At 41.3% G+C, this 19,545-nt stretch overlaps 1 protein-coding gene across 12 annotated transcripts in view; it reads left to right on the plus strand.

The window, feature by feature from the left end:
• The first annotated feature begins 260 nt into the window (after nt 1-260).
• ZBTB20 (zinc finger and BTB domain containing 20) overlaps nt 261-19,545 on the plus strand; it is a 481,207-nt gene continuing 461,922 nt past the window's right edge. For 8 of the 12 annotated variants that reach the window (XM_062602023.1, XM_062602022.1, XM_062602025.1 and 5 more), the window contains exon 1: nt 261-756. The gene's annotated coding sequence lies outside the window, so the exon portion shown is untranslated. Of the gene's footprint in view, nt 757-6,315; nt 6,427-19,545 lie in introns of all 12 variants that reach the window. The other 4 variants (XM_062602026.1, XM_062602030.1, XM_062602027.1 and 1 more) reach the window with 3 other exon arrangements.

The following is a 19,545-nucleotide window of genomic DNA, read 5'->3' on the forward strand; positions in this document are numbered from 1 at the left end:
CTCTTACCAAAGACTTCTTCCTCATCAAGATCAATTTTCCCTGCTCCCCTATTGTCTGGGGAAACCTATCTTCAGGAGCGTCTTTCTTGAAAGATCTCATGACTTTAAAATCATCAGTGGGCTTTGTGTAGCCTGCCTGTCAAAAGAGATATGTTTACACCTTCCCCGCATGTGTTAAAGCTATAAGGTTACGGAGCAGAATGGCTGATACGTTTCAGCGCTTCACGCTAATATCCACGGGGTGGTGGTGGGGGGGGAAATGTATTTATGATAATGATAGGCACCGTCTGAAACAATGCATTCCAACAGCCTGTAACATAAATAAGAAAGGTGGAGCCAGGCGGCACCGAAGTGTTTATTTGCCAGCAATCCTGCTTCAGCCCCGTATTACCTTTTCTGCGCTGCCTCAGCCTGGCAGCGTTGAACCTGTTGCTGCATTAGCCGAGTTGTATTTTGCTAGCGAGGGGAAGGAGGGTTGTCTGCTGTCTGGTAGGAGGGCTTTGTCTGTGTGCGCCTTTCTCTCTGCCTCTCTCCCTCCCTGTCTCTCGCACTCTCGCTCGCTCTCGCTCGCTCTCTCTCGCTCGCTCTCCCTTTCCCGTCTCTCTGGTTTGTAAGGTAGGTTGCAGTGTGTGTATATACACAACATCAAGAGCAGGAAAATGGACTCATTAGGGAGGCAGGCAGTCATTACCACTCACACTGTACTTCCAGGGAGACAGCGACTATGAGGAGACAAACTGAGGACTGGGGAACAAGGTAGGCCAGTCAACTTTTATAAAAAATGAAAGAATAAAGCCTCTACTCTCCCTAAACCCCCAGCACTTCTTTATTCCTCCCCCCCTCACCCTCCGTTTTTAATGTAGAGATGTAAGTTTGCCAGACCTATTTGCTAGCTTAAAATTCGGAACATCTCTAGAAGGCCTTACCCTCTACAAATGTTTCCACCCCCCCCTTCTACTTATTTCAGGGTGTGCCCCCCTATGATTCACTTTAATTACTTTTTGTTTTTGATCACGAAGGAAACAAATACGTTTGTTTTCCAACACTAGTTCCAAGTAAATCAATATCTTTCACTCTTTGAAAACAGCCCTCTCCGTGTGTTTGTGGGTCTCCCTGCTTTTTCTTCTCTGTTTATGCAGTTCCATCTGTCCGTCCATATATCATGTTCTCCTTATTTACTGCTAAATGGGGGTTTATTAGTATTTGCCAATGACTTTTCACTGTAATGCCGGTGACCAGGGTTAACGGTGACTCTCATCCTTTGTTTTCTATATATATACATATATATATGTACACTGTAAGTTTAAAGTCCATGCTTGGCATACAGTAAATAAAAGCAAAAAAAAGAAAAGAGAGAGAAAGCAGGTTCCACTGCTCCTGACAGGCTTTTTATTCGGAGCTTTTGCTGTTTGTCTGTTTTGCCGTGGGGGCGGAGGGGGTTAATTTTGGTTATTGCACATTGGACTTTTTCCTCCTGGATATTTTTAACGTCTATTTTTCATTATTAGTATTTTTCCAGTTTCCTTTTACTAGGAAGAAAGGGGACGAATATTCCAACTTTTACGGTGCTGATCTCATGTACCATTATGGAGGGATCACTGGGTTAATAAGAATTCAAACTTTCTAAGAGGGAGTTTGTATCCTTGGCTGCCCCCCACCCTCCCACTTTATGCATGGTTATGCTGTGTTTCCGTGTGTGCTGCTGGGGAAGGGAGGGGGGAAGGGAATAGATATTTTTTACAGTGGTGGCAAATTATGAAATCTTATCGAGCCATTTTGTCCAGAAATAGTAACTATTTATTTACCATTGTTTTTTCCACAAATATGCTGCTTATTTGTAATGTCAAACATTGAAGCTTTTCCCTGAATTAATCTTCCCCCCCCCCTTTTCTTTCTTTCTTTCTTTCTTTCTTTTTTTTTTCTGGGGAGGGATTTGTGATGCATTTCATAGCCCATTTAGCATTGTCGAGTTTTTGGAGCCCAGATTTATCATGGGTTCTAAAGGCTGCTTAAATTGATCCATTTGAAATGGTCTTTTTATCTGAGCTCCTGTCATTTCTGTTGGAGAGTAAAACTGTTACTCTGCTGGTAACAAAAAAGGGGGGGGGGGAAGAAGAGAGAGAGTGGAAGTGAGTTACATAAAATGTACTGGAGAATCGTAAGTAATTATATAAAATGGACGCTGATCAGTGGAGATCTCTCAACAATAACAATCACCTTTTTTAATAGAAAATTATTTATTTAATAGCGAGAGGCAGACTTCTTAAAAACATGCATTAGGCCTTCCTCTTAGCACAAAGAAGTCCATAATGCAATATTCCCTACCCACCTGGGACTGCCTAGGAGATTCTCCAAAACCGTCAAATCCTTTGAAATGATTCTTAAAAATCCATTATTTTCCAGCCAGAGAGAACTTTTGCTGCCAACAGGTTTATTTTTTTGTGAGCTGTTGTTTGGGGCTTTATTTAACTGTCCTTTAACTTACGACTCCCTAGTTCCGACAGAAGTGCCTCCTCACTGAACAAACTAAGTTAATTGAAATCCAAAGCAGCAGATCTATTCACTGGCATGACAACTGCAGAAACTACTTGCTCCATTTTATTAGCAGCTTTATTTCCAGAACCTGAGCGAAACTTTTCAAGGTTTTCTGTATCAGCGTGCCAAGAATTGGTGGCTCAGCTCGTAGCTGGGGAATGACATTCATTGCTTCCTTTCTTTTTTACTCCCCCCCCCCCCTTTTTATTCAGGCTTCTAATTAATATTTTGTGGATAGACTTTAAACGTGTTTATTGCTTCAAATGATGTGCTAACTTGTAGCAAGGTATTTCTTCCCCTCCTAAAGTTTGAATCTCGAGCTCTGAAACTGAGATTTGGATATAGGGGGAATGCTGAAGTTATGTCCAAAACGTAGGGGTCCTTGAGGTGGACTCACTGATGCCTCTGGGTGGTGGTCAGCCTGGAGTGATGGAGCTGGAGCATTAGCAGCATCCCCGTCATGGGAAGGGTGGGTTTTCAGGCACCTGTCAGTTTCTCCTGAACCAGTGCAGATGTGTGTTCTTCAACAGCCCAGGGTTTTTATAGGGAAGCGCATGGACCTGTCCTCAGGATTCTCATGCAGAGGAGCCTCGTCTTAAGCTTTTTGAAAAAACTTTAAAAACAACTACAAGGTACATCTTGATTTTATGAAAACCCCAGGCAGGGAGAATTTGAGCAGAGAAAAAAGTCAGAGGAGGAGAAACGCTTTTCATGAGCCAGTAGGATCTTTATTTTTAATCTTAAAAAAAACTTTTTCACTTGGAAAATTTTAATTTTCTTCCAACCCCAAGTATATTCTAAAGAAAAGAAATTAAATCTTAGCCCTTTCAATAGCGCAAAGTCCGTTTGCAATCGGGACACAGCAGCAAAGGGTAAAGTATGCCTAAGTAAACTTAAACCCAGCATCTGATGCTGTAGCTGGAACTCGGGGAGTGCCAAACCTGTTGGCCTGGGGTAGGAGCGGCGTGTGCGGGGCAGTGCGGGGTGCTCCGGGTTCCCTGCTCCCAGCCCCGGCAGCGGAACGGAGCGGAGCGGAGCGGAGCGGAGCAGAGCAGAGCTCACGGTGGTGATTGGGTCACAGTGTGCTTTATTTTAGCGTTGGAGCAGACAGTTATCTAACACACCCACATGAGGAAGTGCTCTGGAGCAGTTATTTCATGCTTTGCCATGCCCTGTAGCTAGAGTAATTTTGGGCTGAATGGCGTGTGTATATGTCTTTTTCACTCCTGTGAGACGAAAAGCAACGCTGTTGGGGTTTATTTTGTGTATGTTTTTGTGTTGTGTGTTGGGTGGTTGTTTTTTTTTTTTTTCAACGGGACAAAAAATGGGATATAAGACAGTGAAATCCAAATACCAAACAAATACCAAGGCGAATTAATTTTAATAGTAGAGGATTTTGCTTTTCTCTTAAAGAAGGGGAAAAAATATCAATCTTGTTTATTTTGATAAAGACAGTTGTAGCAATTTCCTGAGTTGGCTATATCATTATTGCAAATATTACTCACAGTTTTCCTATTTTCACATTTTCTTCATAGGCCCAGCTTATTCATAAGGGAAAACAGCTGCAGAATATTAAAAAAGAATGTAATATTATTTATATAAAACTTTGATGTAAATAGGGAGCAGTGTCCCCTGCGAGAGAATTCTGCAGGATGGCATACAAATCCTATACAAGAGAGATTACAGTCTTAGATAAATTGTTATTTAAATCATTTCAAGAAAACCCTGCTCGTTTTTGGGGACCAGATGAGGTTTTAAGCAGAAGGATTTGAATAGGAGTTCTGTTTGGAAATTGGTGGCATGCTGTGGCCTCAGAGATTTCAGTTGGTTTCACTCCTGTTCTCTTTTCATAGGACTTTTTTACACTGTGATCGGTACGATGAAGAGTTTTACTGGGGGAGATTCTTAAATGTTAATGGAAAATTAAACACTGAAATTTAACTTCAAGTTACTTAGACTTTTTTTTTTTTTTTTAAGCAAAACTTTTAGAAAATCCTAATCTTTATAAATGCTTTTATTTTTATTTTTTTTTAATGAAACAACGCACCCGAGAGGGTCACTTTTAAAGAATAATTTGTTCTCTCTGTAGGGTCTGTAGCTGAAACCGTGCTGCAGAGGTAAAACTATGGCAAATTAGAGTGAAACCGACTTCACTGATCCTGTTGGTTTGGCTTAAGAAAATGCAGAAAGTGACCAAACAACATCAACTATGAAAAATACCTCGGATTTTTAATAATCTCTATGTGCCAGTAATCCAGGTTTCTCTTGGTAAAGAGTAACGTTTGACTGTGCACCAGATTTTGAGATACTTCTGTGCTATCTGTACAGCTTTAACTTGAGGAGATTTTCGCAGATGCATCAAACTTTCAGTAAGGAGGGACTAAAGGCAAAAGCTTTTGTCCAGGATGTCTTTTTGCTTTGATGGTGTTGCCTTTATCCCTGCTTATTTTTTATCTTAATATTTAGCTCTAACAGCACCAATCCAGTTCTACTCTAACAGGAAACTGGTGTTTCAGAATGGTTGCTGCCTATGTTTCACGTTTTCATACACTTTTATACTTAATGCTTCTTTGCCATCGTGTACTGTGATGGCATTTTGACCGCCCGGTGCTGGAGTGAGTCCTGTTTGCAGATGGGTCCTGTTAAATGGTCACTGGAAGCACAGGGAGCTGTGCCACCTCCTTCTTCCAGGTTTGCAAGAAGAAGTTCGGCTTTTATCACGTGCGGTGAAGACAGTGTATCTTGAAGTAGTTAAAATACGGTAGTGGGAAATGGGGGTAATGGGAAAAAGCTGTCTTTAAAGGGGAAAAATACTGTTCCTCTTAGAGTTGGGGTTTGGCTTTGGTTAGATGAGTTCGGAGGGTCCCAGCCTCAGTTTCTGATGGGGTGGATGTTCACCTCGCGGAGAAGTGAGTTGCTGACCGAGTTGGCACTAGGTGGCACTATGGGAAGAAAGGCCATGGACTATGTGAACACAAAGGCTGAAATCCTTTCATGCCAAGAAGTGGGCTCTTCCCACCACCCACAGGCTGCCCCGTGGAGGGCACATTTGCAGCCTGTGCTTTTTGTTACCAGGGACTGTTCTTCAACTGCTTTTCTGAATGATAGGTATCCCAACAAACCAATCCTACCCAATGCAAACATTGGCAGCGTCTTTAGGACTGCATTCTTCAGTGCCTCATGTTTTAATCCTTTCCTTGTGCTTTCCTAAAGTGGGGGGGGGGACACAGACCCCTAGCTGACATTTTATGTCCAGTTTGTGCAAGATAGTCCAAAGGCTGAACCAAAACCCATATGGTCTTCCTGAATATTTGAGCTACTATCGAACTGGTGGTTATACAAGTCTGTATTAAAAACAGTTGCCAATGAAGAGGAAAACAAACCTGAACGGGCGATGCCTCTGACCCTCTGCAGAGCACCTGTGGGAAGGCTCCTGCAGGACAGAAGTGGTGCCATGCTGTGAGTTACACCTATAGATGACCTCTTAATGTTACACTTCCGTAGTAAATTGATCTTGGGATTTTGGTAGAGCTAAAAATGCAGGCAAGCAGAGTGTGCCATTTGATTCTAAGGTGAATACAGCATGCAAATTATTGTATGGATTCCCCCCCAACTATAAGACAATCTTTCTAATATCTTGGTTCTAAAATCATCAATAGTTGGAAGTGTGATCAGTCCCTTGAGGATACAAAAGTAGGACTGGGAAAGTTGCCTTATGGACTTCAGAATTGTCCTGTCAACTGACTGAAAGTTAATTATTGATTTCTCTTTCCTCCCTAGAGATCCATATGCCTTTCTTTCTGGCTAGAAAGTTAGTGGTCACAGTGCAGGAATTTGAGAGCAGTCAACGTGTGGCAACGCAAGAGTTCATGGGCAGGATGTCAGGAATGGGTAAGATGAAGGTTGATATGGGGAGAGAGTGGAGAAAGCTAACTAGGTAAAAGGCTGAATGTCCACTATCGTTTTATGTGGGCTGGACGTGGAGCCTGTTATTCTCCATGGCTTTGGCTCCTAAACTCCTCGCAGTCTGATAGCTCAGTGAGTCACGGACGTTAGTGACAGAGAGGAATGCTGAGAATAAAACCAAAACAACAACAAAAAAACCCACCCCCAAAAGCTCATTGTTTAGGCACAACCACCAGAAAACCATGTTTAATTGCTAATGTGCTCCCTCTGCTGGTTCCCGAAAACTGGCAAATGCTATTCCCGGGAGACCGGGCCACACCCTCTGGGACACGGCCTTGCGAGAACTGTGGCTAAATGAGTGGCTTCGAGCTCCCTCGCAGCCGGCGGTATTAACAAACAGCAAAAGAACTCTCCCGATGAGGTGTGTTAAAGCCTTATATACCGGGCATGGCTGCTGAGAAAGGTCATGAAACGTCCGGTCCTGCTTTGTTTCCAGGCTTATATTTGATAGGTGCTGCTTTTTCCATCTTTTCCCAAAGTTTGTGTTTCCCGTTCTGCTGCTGCTTCTAGGATTTTAAACTGAAAGAGTTTTACAAATGTTCTCATTGGTGCTTTTAGTTTCAATTCTAGTGCATCTGAAGAAGTCACAGTAGTAGCCTAGGCTTTGGCAGCTTCCAATTCTTTCTGTCACTGTCAGTTAAATCTGCTTGTCAGCTTTATACTGTTGTGCCCACTTCATCCTGTCCTTTGGCTTGAATACCGGCTGTTTTTTTCAGGATACTCTTGAACATCCTTCCTCGCTGGGATGAATCTGTATTTCTTTTCCAAACATAGACCGAATTGTTCAATATGTTCCCCACACAGCACATTTCTTCAGTAGAGAAGTTTTTAAAATCCAGCATTTTTTACTTTCGTGCTGTGAAAAATGTCTAAGTCCTGGGTAAGACTAAGTATTGCATTAAAAAAAAACCCTGAAGAAATCTTTATTAATTCCTGTAGAATATGTGGAATGTGTGGAAGATTTCTGACATAGTAATTATATAATGAAAGATTGTCCTGTATTTCCCATATTTTCCACCTACGTGGACTGTCATGATAAAGAGTCTCATCTTGCAGCCGTTGACACATCAGTGGGAATCAGCTGTGCAGAAGCTGTTGCAGGACTGGGCTCAAGTTTTCCGAGTAGTGAAAAGTTTCCTTCCTGCAAGTCTCATGCTTCCCATCGAGGTGGCTGCTTATTAAATCTTTATCCAGGAGGGACAATAAACCAAACAGCCTGGTGGGTAGCTAATTGGCTGGAGTGACTCAAGCCACATATAAATCTCATTTGTACTCAGTACATTGACTCTCTCTGGCCTCATCGCTCTCTCTCACGCCTGTTCATTTTGAGATGGAAGGCAAAGAAAATAATCCCTGGTTCTTCTCTCTCAAAGTCTCAGAGGATGCTTGTAGGATGATTCTCCATTATTTCACTTTCACAGACCCTGCAGTTTAGGAACCCTGAAAAATAGCACAGGGAACTGGCCCTTGTGTGGGCAGTCACAGCAGAGACATCAGGAAACCAGTGCAGCACGGAGACCACATCACCCTCCTGTCACCAGGTCCCTGGATGTGAGGAGTTGTAGCAGGGTTTGGTGTCTCTATGATAGGTTGCCCTCCTGCTGTACCTGCTTTGGGCATAAACAGCGAATTCAGCACCTGGGGCTACCAATCTGGCATCTTTTGCCAGTGCTAAACTAATACAAGTGATGAGAAGCGACACGAGTTCCCTGTCCTGGCTCATGTGCGGACTGTTGGAAGTCCAAGCCATGTTTTGTAATTTCCAGCATTTCATAAAAATGCTGCTTTTATTTTCCTCCCCAAGCCACGGCCAAGTTTTAAAAGCTCCAAAGCTTGCTCCCATTAGATAGAAAAAGTGTGGTTTTAAGATAGTGATGTTTCCTAAACGAGCTGGTTCCTCCTGAGCTGTACCAAGTTCAAATCATTTATTCACTCAGTCAGTCAGGCTCAGCCTGAAACATTTCACTGCTATGAAAGCAGCTGCTCCTGAATGAGGTTAAAAGCCAGTTGTGCTTTTGCAGTTCATTCGACTATGCTGTACTTCGTGCTGGACAAGGGAAAGCTCAGTATTTTTCCCTGGTGCTGGGCATTTCTGGATTCTGGAATGAACTGTCTGCTAATCTCTGAGTCCGTTTTTACAGGGGACCAGATCCAATTCAAAGCCTTTCTTAATTATTTTTTTTTTAAACAAATTTAGCTTTTTTTGAATTTATTTCTTTTTTTTTTAAGCTGTGTAAAGAGATCTTAAATACTTCCTGTCAGCACAAAGCTGTGGTGCTGTATCAGAAGCTGTAATCAGATTGCAGTGCAGTCACTACTGTGATATATGCAAATACATAGGTATCAGTAAAGGTTACCCACTTATCAGGGAAGCAGGATTCATAGTTTTTTCTTAGTTTTCTATGTAACTTTCAACAAGTCACTTCGTTTCTCAGTGTCTCAGTTATTAGTCTTCAGGATAGGGATAATGATGTTTATCGTTTTCTGAGCAGCTGGGAGAGCATCAGTTATAGCTATGTTAGCAAATTTTATCTTCTCCTCTCAAATCTGTGCCTTGTTATCACCCTAAAAGTGCATTGGAACCTCCTCCTTTACTCTGAAGGGTTTGCTTTAGCCTTCAGTGAAGTTTTTGAATACATGTGCTCTTTCTCTGGCATATTATGGTAGAGCTGACACCTGAGTCTTGGGTTTGGTTGTGGTTTTTGTTTTGCTTTTTTTTTTAAAGGAAGTTTTCCCCTCATGGAGATTAAGAGCTATCATTTACTTAGGTAGTTCAGATGGCAGTAACCGTTCTGCTGTTTCCATGCAGGCTGTATTATGCTGGTGTATTTTGCATATGTTTTGAGCTACGTGTTTTCACTGCATTCAGCCTTTAGGCTGTCTTGACCAAACTGCTTTTAATAACTGAGTTAGCTCCCTTAAAGCTTTCTCTGTGGTGGGGTGAGAGCCCTCTTGTCTAGATCACATCCGTGTGCAGTCCCGTGATAATTTAATCTGCTACCAAAATGAATTTACTTTTCATTCCACATCTTTTCTAGGTGAAAAAGAAGGGGAAAGCAGAAAGGAAATGAGCTGAAATGAACTTTTCTGGAGTTTCCTGGTTAAGACTGGGTTGCAGGAGCACAGTTTAGTTGACTGTAAGCTGTTTCAAAAAGTTAATAAAATCCGGAGTAATGTTACTATGGAACATTGGCTTCAATGTGGTAGAAGTGGTACAAATGGAGCATTTAGGAGGGAGGTTTGGGAAGAATGCGAGCAGCTAAACAAAATAAAAGCTGAGACGCAGGCAGGGGGCAGAGCTGTTCAAAGAAAATGAGGACAAAAAGTCTTAACTTCATGCAAAAAGAGGGGCTAACTTGGTCCCACTACCAGGAGAGGGAGAACATTTTAGCAGCGGGATCCTGTATGTGTAGGACCCGAGTGGGGTGGGAGGAGGCCACAGCCCTTTCCTTTTCCCTCAGGAGCAGTGAGCTGGAATAATCATCATACAATCATCGTCCTCAGAGGACTGTGCTCTTGGGATAAGAAGTTCCACGTGAAGTTTCTGAATGTCTGTGTCTTGGCTAAGATGTTCATGGGCCATTCTTTTGCCCTAAGTTACGTCTGTAAAAAAAGTTGACCAATTCCATGAAATTGGGATGAATCAACATTGAATCTAGAGCTGAATTTAGCTTTGTATTTCCAGCCTAATGGCTGCAGCTGGCATATCTCTGAAGCAGTAAAAGATGATGCATGGTGCTCCACAAGTGATGTGTGAGAAGGAGACCATTTTCTTTAGGACAGTGCTGCTTAATTTGACCTCATTTTTGCTGTGTTAGATACTATCTCCCTTGTGGCAGCATGCATAGGTACATGAATATGATTCTTAGCAGATCTCTCCTTGAAATCGGTGATTATGGAGCTGATGGAAAAAGTTGCTTTTAGGTAGGAAGTAGTGGTGATTATTCTCGTAATGCCCAGGCAAAGCCTGCAAAGAATTTAACATCCAAAAAGATGCCTTTTTTGTTGTTGTTTTTGCTGCTCATCTGCAAATGTTTAATCCTGAGACCTTGTGAGATTCTTCTTTATTCTTGCTGGTTTTGTTCCGTGTTGTTTTGCTTTCTTCTCATTAGCCAAAAAAGAAAGGTGCCAGTTCTAAATCTTTGCTAGGCTTTCTTAGATAAAGGAGTGACACATGTACTTCAAAACAGGGAGCAGTTATCAACTGAGTTCAGCTGGAGGAGGGAATGCTCACAAAAGGTTCCAGGACAGTTTAGCCAGAGATAGCTGCTGATAGGAATAAATAGCACTTTGCATTTCTGAAGAAACTTGTTCAAATATCTTTTAGCGTTTAACCAAAGCAGCTAATTTAGTTTTGCTTAACTCCAGTAGCTGAATCAACATTATTATTGCTATTTTTTAATCAGGAACAGTCGAGGCACAGAGAGAAAGAGGAAGTAGTGCCTTTCTTTCTTCCTTCCTCAGTGTATTGTACATGCAGATGGGACTTGGGAAAGTAAAGACCATGTTCATGGACAAAGGAAGCTCAGATGATTCTTGGCAACATTAAAGACAGTTAGGCTTTTTTTTTAATTTATACCCATGTGGTATCCTAACACATATGCAACTTCTTTGCCATTAAAGTCTTATTTCTGCCTTGAGAACGAGATACAAAGACCGTGCAGTAACTGAAAGTTGAGGCCAAATTTAGCATACCAACATGTCAACAAAGCCTTATTTTTAATAGCAAAACTAAAAAAAAAGGTATTATTTTGGCGAGGTTTTTTGGTTATTATTTATAATTCCTCTTTTAATTCACTTAATATAACTTCAAAGACCTGTAGGCAACAGTTGCCTTCCCCCCCACAACTGGATTTCTGACAGTTGAATCTGAGTTCCACTGTTAGCTTTGTCCAAGAAGTAGATGTTTGAAAACAGGACCAGTCTGTCACCTCTTTTTGTGCAGTAATAATCATAGGGGAAGATTACCTGGCTGAAATGCATAGTGGTGTTGCTTGCTTCACAAAATAAGTCATCAAAAGAAGACTGAAGCTCCCTATCACATGTAAGGATAAATAGTTACCTTGTTCTGGACTTGTATGTATAACTGCTTGTATGTGCAACTGCTATTAACCTTTATGAGAGCTGCAATATGTAAAGAAGAAAATAGCCCCTGAGGGGTTCTTTGGACACAAGCATTTAAAGACTATACTTGTGTGTTTAAACTCAGTGGAGACAAAGCGCATGCAAGTAATAATGAGAGCTTGCAAGTACTGGATTTGGGCAGAGCACAGATGTATTGCTGCTGAGGCATCTGTCGGAGAATGAGCAATAGGAGGAACTGAGTTGTTTGTACATTCAACCTCAAAGCTGTCCAATAAATAGGTGCATTTAGCTTTTTGTTACATGAGAATGAGATTCAGGTCTCAATTCTTGAAAACTTGCAAACAAGTTTTGGGCTTGTACTGCTTTCTAATATCTTTTCACTTCCCAGGAGCCAGTTTTAATGTCTGTTGATTCTTAGAAGACCAGATTGGAAGGACAGCAACAGAAAGTTTTATTAGCCAGTACAATTAATACTTTCTTCTTTGAGAGCCAAATTCATCTAGTGTAGTATGTTTACGAAAGAAAAGACTGGAATGTGCAATAAAGTTTCCCCTTTATCAGAGACATATGGACTCACCATTGTTGGATATATTTGTGAGACGCTATAACAGAGAGCACTCCTCAGGCATGTCTCACATTTCAAGGATCGAAGGGCAAACTGGATGAATGTCCCTTCTAGGAAATGGATGAACCAGCTTTTTCATGTGCAATCTCCAATTTCGATAATCCCCGAGAAGCTTATAAAAGCCAGGATGGAGCCAGTAAAACCTCATTTTATTAACCTCCAAAAGGACACAATGGGGTTTGGATTGCAAGGCTGGTCTAGATGCCAAGTGCACCTCTGAAGTACTCTTGTACTGACTCAGCCTGCTGTAACTTTCCTTAGACACAATATAGTAAGGTTCCTGGAGTAGATGAATACAGTGGTTGAAGGGAACAGGTTTGCTGGGAGAATTCCCACCTGAGAAAGGCAAGTCAAGCTGCTTTGTACAGGGAAGATGATAAATGTCTTTTCCCCCTCCACACCCCCTAAGTAGAGATTTTTTTCCTGTTCCTCTTTCACATATGTAATGATCTGTTCTGTAGCTTGAACGGTCTCTAAGATTAGTCTCTACTGATAAGCACTGGTCTTATGAAAGATCCTTAAGTCAATTGTATTTGACTCCTCTCACTTTTTAGTATCCACTTTGCATGCTAAACTCAGACATAAGGGAAGTTCTACCGAGGTTCCCTATTACACAGTTGCCTCCATATGCTATAGTGCTAATAAAACTGGGGGCTTTTTTTTTTTTTTCCTATTAAGTATCTCCAGTGTTATGCATTTACTTAAAGAAATGAGCTTCTGGTTTTGTTTTTTAATTTACTGAGGTACAACTTTTGCTATATAAAATTAGGATGCATGGAGTCTTCAGAACCCCAAAAGAGTGTATCCTTTATACGACACAGCATTTTTCCTTCTGCCATGAAACATCATGTATATATATATATATAGGGCTTTTGGGGAAAGATGGATTAGAGACTCAGCAGCTGCATAGGCATTAAGTCAGTAAATCTAATGGATGATTATTTCTTACCAGTTGCATTGAACTCATGTCTTTGTGGACCTTCCTTTGGTCTTGATGAGAATTGCTGATGGGTTTAGGGGGAAATTCTCCATGGTCCTCATATTTGACTAAGTTTTAGGTGTGCCTAGAGATCAGTGAGGTGGGAAGACAGCAGGGAGCTTGGAATCTGAAGAATAACACGTGGGATTTCTCCAGGCTTCCCGAGAAGCCTGGGTAGATGAGCTAAACTTCTGTCTGAGCCCACCAGCACTGGTGAGGCTCCTTTCCTTGTCAGCAAGCATCTGGATTCCTCTCAGAACACTTCTTTGGGGAAACTCTAGAAGGATGTAATTCTGCATGATTCAAGAGGGACTTTAATGGTCTGTGCTCTATATTTTAGGAAATATGCAGGCAAGAGTCTACTTTGACATTGTCAAGCTTCAAATCTTTATTGGTCTTTGCTTATTTTATAAGGCTTTTATTTTTCTCTGTCTTCACTCTCAAAGCCTGTATATTTGACCTTAACAAGAGAAGCATGGTAAGGTGGTGGTCAGTTTGCTTACTTATTTTCTGCCTGAGCAGGTCATGTACTTTGCTTCTGCTCCTTGTGGCAGAAGAGGCCACAGCTCCTTCTCTTCAGTGTGACCAGACCTGTTGTGTGTGCACAGTAAAACTGAGCCAGGCAGAATTTGTTCAGGGTGCACCAAACTTAATGCTCGTGTGCAATGTAATTGTACTAATGCCCATGCCCAGGAGCTCCAAAGCTTCCTGGAACCACGGGTTTTACTGTGAATGTGCCATAACTAATTTGGATGTTTGAAGTCCACCAGGTACAAGATAAATCTTGTATCCTTGTCGGTGGAAGTTTTAATTCCAGTCGAGGGTTTCAGCTTGTTCTCAGAGCTGCAGACATATCCTGAAGTTGCTTTGACAGCATTCATAGTAGTTCTCTCAGCAGCTGTGCTGGGCTTGTGTGGGAGTAGGTCCTCCTGAATGAGCATCATCAGGAGAAGGTTGTGAGTGAGATAAACAGAAGTCAAGTATCCAGACTACAGTTCTAAAACACTGAATTTTTTCATGTTCTTTTAAATTCAGGCACCTTAATGACCTTAGATATGGCATATGTAAGAAGAGAAGATGTGAGAAATGTAAATAGGAGGACCTAAGAAGGTCTGCTGCAGACCTTCTTACTTATCTGGGTACTTCAACTTCACCTCTCTGCTCTTCTGTTCCCTAGCAGTAAAATGGAGTGATGAGAGTAATTTCTGCATGCCTTGAAGCTTAATGAACGTTCTGTGAAACACTCAGAAAACTTGAGGTGAAAAAGGCAGGGGATGAAACAGCAATTATTGCCACATTTACCTTCTCTTGATCTGCGAGGAGTGAGCAGAAAACACTTGTGTTACCATGAGACGTGAAGATGTGTTAATTTCAGTAATTTCCCCAATAAGGTATCCTTTCATGCCATCTGGAAATTTCTCCAGAAAACTGTCATCTGAAGTTTTAATCCTTTCCCTCCTTACAGTGTTTTGCCTGATCATGTCATCAGTGGAAGAATACAGAAGCAAAACAAAAGGTAGTAGTGCTGAACGGCACATTTTGACGCTTCTAAACCTTATATCCTGCTGCTGTCTGTGAAAGTTTTCATTCCAGTAAAGGGTTGCAGTTCGTTCTCAGAGTTTCAGAGGATGAGTAGAGGTTGGTATTTGGATGGAGAGGAAAACGACCAGCAAGTGTCCACCTGTGTTCTGCAAAGGACTGCAAGGTTTGCCCTTGGGAGGCTAATCCCCTGATGATGGAGAAACATGGCTTTGGCATGATGAGGGATGCTTATGTGTTGTTTATATCTTAAACCCTGGCAAAGAGAATGTTCAGGAGGATGGGATTCAGAAGCAGAATCTAAATTAGATGGAAACAAAGGGTGAAAAGGAAGAGGAAGGTGCAGTTCAGCAGCAATGTCTGGGTGCCTGTGCTTGTTCTGGAGTTTGTGGTGGAGCTGAGTCTAACCCAGCAGCGGTGCTGCGTGTGGTGTGCCCAGCGTAAATATAATCCATAAACAGTTCTGTGGAAAGTCAGGATTTTGCTTGTGAAGCTGGACCTATTGTGACTCTTGGCTCTGCCATTTCTTCCCTTACCTTACTGGTGGGCTAAAGTTGATATTGCGTAGCCCAAATTCACATAGATGAATATGCTTTCATCTCTTTCTCTGTTGCTTTGTTTATCTGTCTCTGTCTATCTCTCTGTGCGCCTGCTGCTTGTCTGCCTGCCAGTTTTTTCTTTGTCTCTATCACTTCATCATTGAACCCATCTGTGTAGAAAATGGGATATTTGGCTGTCTTTTATTTTATTTTATTTTATTTTATTTTTTATTTTTTTGTGTCATTTTGTTCCCTCAGACTTCCGAGGATAAAAGTCGCACTCCTGGGGGTGCCAGGCATTTCAGATCTTGCATTTAGGAGGAGCCGTGATGCTTTCTGCGTCTGTTTGTCTGTCCATCTGTCTGCTGGTCTATAATAAGCTGTGCAGCGAGACAGCAGCTTACTATCTGTGTGTGTGAAATTAGCTAATTGGTGTTAGCAGCAATATTTTCACATGTTTTATAAGCAAAGTGCAGCAAGGTATATAAATGTAGATATGATCCAGAGACACACACATACACACACACGCGCGCGCGCGCACGCAAGCCTGTCGCTGCTCATGCATAGACGCTCAGAAGTAATTAATGTTAATAAGATTTTAATGTGCTTGTGAGATCATAATGAGGAGAAATGAATGCTCTGATTAGAAAAAGGTAACTGCGTGTGTGTGTTTTGGCTTCGAACAAGATTTCCCTTCTTTTTTTATAAATCACAATTTCAGAACTTGTTTGTGATTGCATCAATCGGGTTTTATTTTCAAATTAGAGGTATGTTTAGCCATTTGAATGATTAGCCAAATAAATGGGTGAAATCCTGATCATAAGGAGCAGCGCAGATCTATTTTTTTCTCCCTCTTAGAAAGCAATGCTACTCTGTGACAGGGCTGGGCAGCCTCATCCTTCTAGCATTACATATTTTTGATGCTGCTTTTAAAGCCTCATCAGAAACTGCTCTCGGAGACAGGGCTCATTTTTTACAAATAGAGATGTTTATCTATAGGTGTCTGCTGTGCATAATCAACCGCTGAAACTATTGTGCCAAGGCAAATTCCTGTTCATCAGTAATGATGAATCCTCAGAGTCCAGATGATCACACGATACCTTGATAATGTTTTGAAATAATTAGTTTAAGAAAGCAGAGCTGTACACGTGTATTTTTTTCCTTTGAATCAGTCGGTTTCCAAGACAGAGTGATTGGAAAGCATTGCCATGGAATATTTTACAAGCTATGTTGTTTTATCATCCTGGATGCTATGTAGTCACCAGACCCCAGGCTGGCTGAAATCCAGCTGGACAGTAGGGGTCCTTGTCTCCAGCAAATCAGTGACAGTGTTGTCCAGTGGGCTTTACTTTCATTTGCATACTTATTATTGTTATTTTGAGTAATAAAATGTATCAAAAGATTAAAAAGTTCTTATTTGGTCGTGCTACACAAGTCACTTTGGGATTGGGGCATTTTATTTCTTTTTGACACTGAGAGGTTAAATATTTTGGTTTAAAACCATCTAGAATTAAAAATGGAGGCTTTGAAAGTCCCTGCTCCAGTGCATCCCATGTTGCATCCTACCTCCTTCTTTATTTTAGTGGCACCTGGTTTGAATGGTGTTCTGGAGTGTTAGATCTCTGTTTGAATTCATGGAATATGGTTCATTTCCACAAAGTGCTGATGTACCACGACAGTGGTTGCGATGAGAAATGTTAGAGCATGGTGATAAGATCATAATTTCCAAGTTGTGCTGAACGAAAACCGGTGTCCGTAAATACAGCTTTGACACAATTTGAAGTCTCTAAAGATGATGATGTGACAGTTTGTTTATAATGAATGAATTTATTCTGGGGAAAGGAAACATCAAGCATTGCATATATTTGTTTATTCCTCTAAATATTCCTTTCGGATAGCTGCTGTAGAGTAGGACCTCTAACTCTAGTTTGTCATCCAGATAGCTCAGTCAATGAACTTAACACATGCACTTTAATTTTCTGCCATACCTTGGGATATCTTCTGCACATGTATGTGCTGAAGTGTGGCTGTGCAAGTGCACTCAAAGCATCACTGAAAGATGAACAAATAAAGCATTGCCCAACTGCTGCCAGCGTCCAGGTAAATTCTAATGACCCTGCATGGAACAGTAACAGCTTTACTTCTCTTAAGTGCTTATAGTTTGAGAAGTGCTTTAAATTTTGACCTTAATACAATGGTAGTTCTGAGCTCTCGCTGTCAGGAAGCAACTCATTTGCTTTAAAAATAATTGATCCTTTTTGTAGTTAATTTTATTAGAATCTTTTGAGAAATGCCAGTCCCAATTTAGGATTGGTATTGATTTGAATTGGGGTGGAATTCATGGAATGTGATTCATTTCCAGAAAGTGCTGAGGTACCACAACAGTGGTTACAATGAGAAATGGTAGAGCGTGGCAATCTGATTGCCATTTCCAAATCATGATGGACAAAACCATTGTCAGTAGATACAGCTTTGACATGATTTGGAGTCTCTAAAGAAAATGATGTGGTAGTTCAAATCCCACTCTGGGATTAGTATCCTCTTGGTTTTTATTTGTTGCCTGTTTCTCCTTGTTTCCTGTATGTTAATAAGCTGGTTCTTGAGACTGGCTTCTGGTAAGTCAAAGAGTGAGAGTAGGAGCAAGGTAATGATAACCTCCAAACCCACTGAATTTTCACCTCGGAGCAGGAAGCAGCTAAGGAGTGTGAGAACTTTCTCCTCAGTTTTTCTGTGTTCTAGATGGAAAATGTTGAAGAAAACACTGACGTTCTCAACATCAGAGATGAAGTAGCCAAGCTCTCTTCAGCTGTAGGCTGAAAACTCCTTAAGGCTTGGGGAACTCAGGAAGAGCTGAGGCAAATTGGCTAAATGCATAAAGTCAATACACAAAAATAAGTTGTGCTGAGTCCTTGGGGAACTGCTTTAATTCAGGAGTAATTTAGTCTTAGACCAATGTAGCTTAACTGAATAAGAAGCTACAGGGAGCTTTGCTGTTGAATTAGAGCATCTACTCACAGCCTCAAGACAATTGAGTGTGTGTGTATTAGTGTCAGACTTTTAGCCGATTTGCCTGAACTTTCTCATTGTCCCCATGCAGGCTTGGCTTAAGACAGAAACTGTCCCAGGCAATTCATTCTGTGCTGGGGTTCCAGAAAAAAACAAATTTCGATAGTTTCTTTGCTCTGAGGAAAATACCATAATGTCAACTATTGCACTGTTCTTGGCAGCCAGAACTGGTCAGGTCTTGCACAGTGCTTGACTAATACTGGCTGCCCTGCCTCTTCTTGGACACCACTGTTTTCCTGTGCAGTTGTTGGAGGGTCCCCAGATGCTGAAGATGGCTTCCTGTTACAGTGTTTGTACAGACATAAGCACCAGTATTTGGGAATAAAACATACCAAAGGTAGAGGTGCCGTGAATTTACAATGACTCCTGGAATTACTATGGGAAAAGCAAGTGTATTCACAAGCTCTGTTTCTGCTTGGCAACTAGCTGCTTTACTTACTGCTGTAAGTACTCTGGTGTAGGGTTGGTTCAAAGATGAGAAGGAGGGGTTTGGGATGTGTTTTTCTGGTAGTCATGGCAGAACAGAATATGGTGGGAGCATAGGAATGACAAGCTACCTTGGGAGAAACTCAGGTTCTCTTAAAGAGGCCTATACGCATTGTGAAAATAGGAGCTCCTAGTTGTATGTTGAGATTGTGCTCTGAAGAATGGATTAGAATACATTTGCCAGCCTTACTTGTATTGCACCTGTTTGATTTGTCTTTGTTCCTAAGTACACATGTAAGGTTAAAATGATGTTAACTCACAAAGTTCATAATTGACAAACTGATTATGAGTTAGTTGATAAAGTCTCCACGCTAAACAGCATCAGATTTGCACAGTGAAGCCCCTCTGTGTAAAGATGGATTTTACATCCATCCTTATCTGTAGGTTTTAGCTTGATCAGGCCAGCAGAGAAAGTAAGGGGTCAATTGGAAGCCTCAGTGAAGATAATCAGCCTCAAAGAGGGGGTGTTTGCTCAAGTATGCTAACTGATCTCATTTGTTTTTTCATATGATCTGGAGGCAGAAGACATACATCTTAAAACTGTTGAGAAACTTTGAAAAGACTGATTATCTCATCTGCCCAATTCCATATTCATGTTTCTAAATAAATACTTTCCCAAGGCACTTAATGCGCACAAGGTCCTGCTGAAGCTTCTGGATGCAGAAAACTTCTAGTAGCATGTGGATTTAGAAGAGCATTTTTATATATTAGTTTTGAAAATGTTG

The sequence above is a fragment of the Pezoporus occidentalis genome, unplaced genomic scaffold (genome assembly GCF_034315485.1).
Source record: "Pezoporus occidentalis ecotype Australia unplaced genomic scaffold, CSIRO_AGI_Poc_V1 ctg74, whole genome shotgun sequence".
In the NCBI taxonomy this organism is placed as follows: Eukaryota; Metazoa; Chordata; class Aves; order Psittaciformes; family Psittacidae; genus Pezoporus; species Pezoporus occidentalis.